Source organism: Bison bison, unplaced genomic scaffold (genome assembly GCF_000754665.1).
Source record: "Bison bison bison isolate TAMUID 2011002044 unplaced genomic scaffold, Bison_UMD1.0 scf7180017863950, whole genome shotgun sequence".
Taxonomy (NCBI): Eukaryota; Metazoa; Chordata; class Mammalia; order Artiodactyla; family Bovidae; genus Bison; species Bison bison.
Window position 1 is genome coordinate 24995 of NW_011494522.1, and position 7219 is coordinate 32213.

Genomic DNA, 7219 nt, shown 5'->3' on the forward strand with positions numbered 1-7219 from the left:
CGGCGCTTTTGAATGGGCCATACCCCCCACCCCCGAGTGACACCCAGCGGAAAAGGCGGCTCCTGGCGCCCGCGCCGCGGGGGAAAGCCCAGCTCTGAGAGGCGCTCTGCCGCCGGCGCGCGCCTCATTCACTTGGGGCCTTTCCAAAGCCGGCCGCGTCCACGCCCCCCGCGCCCCTCGCTCCGCCTCCCGCCGCCCACTCGCTTCCGCGCTCCTTCCCCAGGCTGGCGGCCGGGAGTCGAGCCCCGGAAACTCGTGTCCTGCGCCCGGGGCCGCGGCCGAGGGCGCCCCGACTGCCGGGCGAAGAATGCCGACGCACAGAGGGCGCCGAGAGGCCATCCCCATCCGTCGCGCCTCTCCGCCCGGCGGGGCTTTCCGCGAACAGCCTCGGGTGGGTATGGGACTGGCCAAGTGGGCGCAGTTGCCAGACTGCCGGGCACGCCAGGCGGACCCTCTGCGCTCCGGAACTAGCCCTGGGGATTCGCGCTGGGCTCCGAGATCTCGCAGAGCCCGGTCCAGGCCCGGGCCAGCGAGGAACTGGGGCTGAGGTTCGCTCGCCGCGGAGTCCCGCGAACTATGCCTCCCCCGGACCCCACGTAGGTATCTTAGTGCGAAAAGGGCGAGAGGATACGGTGTCTTTACACTCACATTCGCTTACGGCCACTACCCAGCTCTTCTTAGAGGGCGCGATTGTTAGAGCAACCGTCTGTCCCTTTGGGAGTGGATAGAAGGGGACCCACTGGAAATGACATTTCGCCTTCCTTTTTTCGAGCCTGGAGCGCAGGCACTCCATATCTTACGTGACGCAAGTCCTTCCGTACAGCCCGCAGTATCTCACAAGAGTAACTGCAAATTGGGGTAACATCCGGTTCTGAGATTCCGCACTTTAACCTCCAAAGGGCAGGTTGGCCTCCGCGGACCCGTCTCGTTGCAAACGCCCAACAGGTCATCTCTCCTAATCTCATTTATGTGTAACCCCGGGGAAGGTCATTCTGTGCTCGCCCCTAGCTCCCTCCTACTCCATTTAAGCAATTTCTATAGAAATTCTGGGAAACAAAGATTAAAGAGCATAAACCGAAACCAAAAAATGTATTAGAGAATCCCAACTATGTACCCACCCTGAAAAATATGAATTACACAAAGGAAATGAGGAATGGACAAGTCAGAGTTGGCCAGGGTAACAGGAAAGGCTGCTACTTGTGCTCAAGAAGGAAGAAAGGAGAGGTGAGTTCATCCGTAGTGTCTGTCATCTGGCTGGAACAAAGAATTCAAGGGGGAAGAAGTGACAGATGAGCTTGTAGAGCCCCTCAAGAGTCAAATTCTTTCTGTGTCACGCTTAAGAAATTCGAGGTTCATCCCAAGGTAATCGAGAACAAAGGATAACTTTTAATCACGGGAGGGTCCTGAATCTTGATGAAAGGAACAATGTTTTGCACAGAAAATTCCAGCAGTCCTGAGACCCACTGAACTGCACTTAGCATTCTCAGGGCCTTCACACTGTTGATAGATAAGCAGTCTTGGTAGGAGAAAGGCGATTAAAATCATGTAAAGATCTCTAGTAAAACAATTCTGTATAACAGTGACAAACACTACACCTGATATCTGTTTTTCCCCTGCCTTTGCAGGACAAGTGAGCATTCCAGAGAATTTCCACATGACCAGCTGTTCATCTTTTTAACAGAATGCCATTCTTCAGCTCCTTTAGAAAACTGCTTCCAGTCTCCGAGGCAGTTGTAGTGGGGAAAAGACATTTCATATGGAAAAATGATACAATACAAAATTGACTGGCTAAAAGACATATCCTGGCAACCCAAGCCATTTTCCTAAGAGAAACTGAATGTTTTGGCGTCATCTAACCTGCAGTTTATCCGTATGCATCAAATGCATTCTATCTCAATTACTTAAAAACGTCTAACCAAACAGCATAATTTCAAAAAGTACTTCTTAGATAACTAGAGACTTTAACAATCAGAATCTCCAGTTGGCTATTTGATAACTTAGGCAACAGTCCGGTCGTCCAGTTTGCCTTCTCCAACCACCTGTGAGTGTGCTGCCGTGGCTGCAGTCTTCACAACCCCACAGACTGGGCTCCTCTGTCTATGGGATTCTCCAGGCAAGGATTCTGGAGTGCGCTGCCATTTCCTCCAGGGGATCGAACCTGTCTCTCCTGCATTGGCAGGCATGCTCTTTACCACTGTGCCACTTGGGAAGCTCTCCAACCACACAGTGCAACTGATTATTGGAAATCTCAGTAATACAGAAATCTTGATTAACTTCAATTTCACCAGTCACCACCAACTCATAAAAATGGCCATATTACCATTTGTAAAGACAATTTATTTCACAGAAAATGAGTAACAGGAAATAATTGCCCCCTTTCTCTCCCCCACAACTTCAGGTGTAGATAATGACAACCTACAGATGTCACTTAAAAATTACTGCAGTTTAGAAAGCCAAGTAAGCCATTGCTCTGGTAAACAAGTCTGAAACGGCTAAGTCAAAACTGGTATTATAGTCAATTGCATCAAGCTGTCTACCAGCAGCATCTGACAGAGCTGGTCACCTTCTGCTCTAGAATACAGTTCTTCACTGGCTTCAAGGACATCACTTAGCTTTTTCTCCCTCCCTAGTCGCATGGTCTGACTCCTCTGCCTCCTCTTCCCAATCTTTCAATGACTGCCCCAAAGTGCAGCACGTGGTTCTACTCACTCCCATGTTGATCCCATCCAGTGTTATTCTCAATAACATCTGTATGCCCAAGACTCCCCAAATTATATCCAACTAATTGTTACTAAAGAATAAAACAAAAACTATCTCCAACGTTTAAAAAAAAAAGGCAGCAACCTGGGCAAGGGAACACATACTGGTGAGACTACTAGTGAGTAGTCTGTTAGAGGCAAACGTCTGAAGGGATTATTGGTCACAGAAAGCAGAGTTCCTAGAGCTTCTGCTAAAAAAATAAATAAGATAGTGTGCTGCATAGGATGGAGTCCATAGGCTTATATACAATTGGCTTGATTGTCCATAGGCTTATATATTAATCATAATTCCTAGACAGAATTGGTTCAGTAAGGGTCTGGAATCATTTAAAGTTTGTGGTTTTTGAAGACTTTGCTGGTTAGTATAGCTGTAGTGAAAAACTGCCTTCAGTTTTTATATATTCCAGGCCACTGTTACTGTAAATTCAATTTTTTTTTTCCTTCTACTACTGGGTGTCTAATGGAGACCTCAAATATGTGCTTATCTCCTCACCCTAACCTGTTCTACCTACCTACAATCCCTTCTTGGTACACGGCGATTTTATCTGTACAGCTGCTCAAACCAAAACCCATCGAACGGTGCTGCCCTTAAAACAAACTGAAAGAAGCCCTGAGCTTTGAAGAACCAGTATTACACATTTATCTGGAACTCATATTCACTCCAGACTGCGCTCCAGGTATTCAGGATTCCAAACACCCTGCTGAAATGACCTCAGCAATTTCTGTCACCGCTGTGTGCACTGGTGTGTAAGGAAGTGGACAGATTTCGAGCATGCAGGCTAAGGTGCATGAGGCCCCCTGCCATACAAATCAGAGGCAGGGGTGGGAGGAGAAGGAAGGTGGGACACCGGCAGAGGACCGGGTTGCTGGTAAGGAAGGCTCTGGCACAGGACTTTTAAGGATCTGAAATTCACACCTGGCCTTCCGCATACTTATGAAGGGGTATTTGGCTAAACAGTAGCATGGGACATATTTTCAATGAACTTTTAAGATATTTAATCATTGGTGTCTCCATTGCACACATACCCCAGGACGGGAAATGTTTAGAAGCATGCCTGCCTTGCATGAACCCTTGACTCACTTTCCAGTACTCAAACCACAAGCTGAGTCAAGAAATCCCATCAGTTATACCTTCAAATTACATCTATATTCTGTTCATCTCTCTGCTTCATTGCCACCCTGATCACCTCTCCCCTGAATTACCACCATGGCCCCCTAACTTGCCTCCCTGATTCTACCTTTGCTGTCTTATCATCTATAATATAATCTCTAAGTCATCCCAATCACTTTCTTCATCTTTGCTCAAATGTCATTTCAATGAAGACTTTCATAATCACTCTAAAACTGCAACTATGAATTTCCCTTAATTTTCCTCATAGCATGTATCTGTATTACCTCCTAACATAATGAATAATTTATAATGCCTACTGCTTGTGTTACCATTCCTAGACAATCTAGCTCAAGAGGGCAAAGATCATTGTTCTGATGTGTCCTGATCACCTAATACATTTCTTGACACAGAAGTTCAACACATGTAGAAATTTTAAATTGACACAAAAGCCCGTATCTGTCATAAAAAGAAAATCAATGTCTTCAAATACTTGACAGATTTTCATAATGCATCCTATTAAAGTTGTCAAACTGTAAGAAAACTTTATGAAAAGAACTTCTAAAACCTGCCATACTAATACATGTATTTGGTATTAGTTTAAAAAACAGATTTACTACTATACATGGTAGGCCTCTCTGAACTTTTTCTGTGAATAGTTTTTGTTATTTTTTGGCTGCACAGTGTGGCATGCAGGATCTTCATTCCCCAAACAGGGATGGAACCTACACCCCCTGCAGTGGAAACAGAGGCTTAACCACTGGACCACCAGAAGTCCCTGGAGAATTTCATGGACAGAGGAGCTGGTGGGCTACAGTCCATGAGGTCACAGAAAGTCGAACACAACGGAGTGACTAATGCTGTGGGTTTTTTTTATCATCTACAAATGCTATCTAAAATAAGTCCCACAAACCTTTTACCAAGCAACATGCAACTTAATATTGAGAGGTATTTATATATCACACTATTGGTTGCTTTTTTACAGTTGCTTAGTCATGTCCGACTCTTTGTGACTCCATGTACTGTAGCCCACCAGGCTCCTCTGTCCATGGAATTACCCAGGCAAGAATACTGGAGTGGGTAGCCATTCCCTTCTCCAGATCTTCCCAACCCAGAGATCAAACCCAGGCCTCCCGCATTACAGATGGATTCCTCACCATCTGAGCCACCAGGGAAGCCCATTGCTTGCTAGTAATTAAAAAAAAAAAAAAAAAGTAATGGAACAGAATTAGAAGCAGTTTCTTAGCTGACTGACTTGTCAGATATTTGCTTGAAAGTTCATTAATCAATACTGGCTTAAAGACATGTAACTGAACTTAGTTTTAGCGTGTACTTGATTACCAGATTGTAAAGCTTTTAATCTACAGACTTCCTAATTTGAAATATAAACAAACTCATGAAAAATGTCATTAGCGAAGACAGATAGAGTTCAAATATCTTTTAAGAAACAGTTAAAAGCAAAAGCCAAGTAAGTCATGAAAATACAAGTCAGGTCATCTTCATCAGTGTATAAAGGCCCACATTCAGACTGCATTTTAGATTTCTTAACCATTCATCTCTTCATTTTAAAACAGTCTACTCAGTAAAAATACTGTATAAAAATGCCAAGTTGAAAAGCTTAATAAACAACTCTTAAGACTGTATACAGAGCTCTCCGGCTTTCACAGATGTGGCCCTCTAGTCCCCTTCCTTTTTCGCTGTAAATTGATGAACTCTGCCTCCTAGTGACCAATCTGTATAACACAGCTTAGAGCGATGTACACGAGTCAACAGTAATTCTCAACAGTCATTGTAACCGGTTCACAGACAGCACTGTCAACCAGCTGTCTCTGTCCTTTCTGCCAATAACCTAATTTTTAGGTTCTCATTTCTCACGCATGCTCTTGTAATACCGCTTGAATCCAACCATTTGAATCCACACTAATATCCTGCACTGCTAATATTTCTGTTCATAGAAGAGGAAACATTCAACCCCCTATTCATGTAACAGCACTTCCTAACTCCTTGCTCTAGCATGGAAAGCTTTCCGCAGGACTGTAAAGCCCTACTTGCATTTTCATTTCCTTCCGCTCAACTTATCCTCACTTGTCTACTTGTTCTGTCTTTGCTCTTCTAAATCCTCAGCAACATCTAATTTTTCCAATGTATATGCCACCTCTTAGCTTTCTTTAGGCTGAGTTAATTCCTTCCTAATCGTACTGCACTACTTCCAATCTGGGGTTAGTACTTTCATCACTGTACCTAGAAGCACAGTGATCTTGGTGGAAACTGCTGATTAAGTGCCATCTGACGGCGCTCAAACTCAGACTAAATGTTAGTTCTGGCTGGAAATACACTAACATTCAAAACAGGGTACACAGGCTAAAGACATTTTACAGAACACAGTCAGCAACTGAGTCCAGGAGAATCTTCACTAAAGACACTTACTAGGGTAATAATACCTTTTAAGTGATAAATGGAAATATGAAGGTGAACGAAACAGAGCAGAGGTTCAGCTCTGTATTGCCTACATTTGAGTAGGCAAAATTATGATACTCTGAATTCTGGCAGAGCAGCAGTAGAGAAGCACCAGGTATGCCAGCGGCAGACAGTGGAAGCGCTGGAACTTTTTAAACTTTGAGCATTGCGCTGGCAGATTAGCCTCTGCCTTCCAGTAACTAGAGCCTTAAACACCTAATGTTCTAAATCCAATTCTACCCAAACTGGGTAAATGCTTCTGTTGTTTACAACTCAAATAGTTCATAGACAGCCAGTCTGCAAACCTCTCTGAAGGGGCTAAATTACACGGGGAACTCCCTCTTTTCCAACATAGCACACAGTCTGAGAACAGATGTTTGTCTGATCATTACTGGTACCTGCCAAAAAATGAGTAAATCAGTAAATGAGCAGAGAGTTTTTTTAGGTGGTAAAGGAAGAAAGGTACAAACAGAGAGTATAGGTAACTCAAAAATTTAAGGATAAAGAGAAAAGATGGTATGATAAAGTTGCTTGGGTGATGTGATAAAATGCAAGGTTACTTTAGAAGAGGAACTTGTGTTTTAAAGACCAAGGATAGGAAGGTGGAGGATGGCTCAAAGATGACAGGGCAACTGACAGAAAACCAAGAGCAAAACAGAGAACTCTATGCATGACCAGGCTCAGAAATATTAAAAAACTTTTTTTTTTTTTTACCAAAAGATAGAACTTTTTATGGCAAGCTTACACACTGCCACTAAACCTATCAGGAAAAGCAAACCCTCACCTTTGAGGCAACAGCAAAATCACCACGCAGGTCATGACTACAACGATTTAACAATCAGCATCCTTTAGCAGGTCAGACAACTGGAACATTTAGTTCTTGTTTCTAATGAGA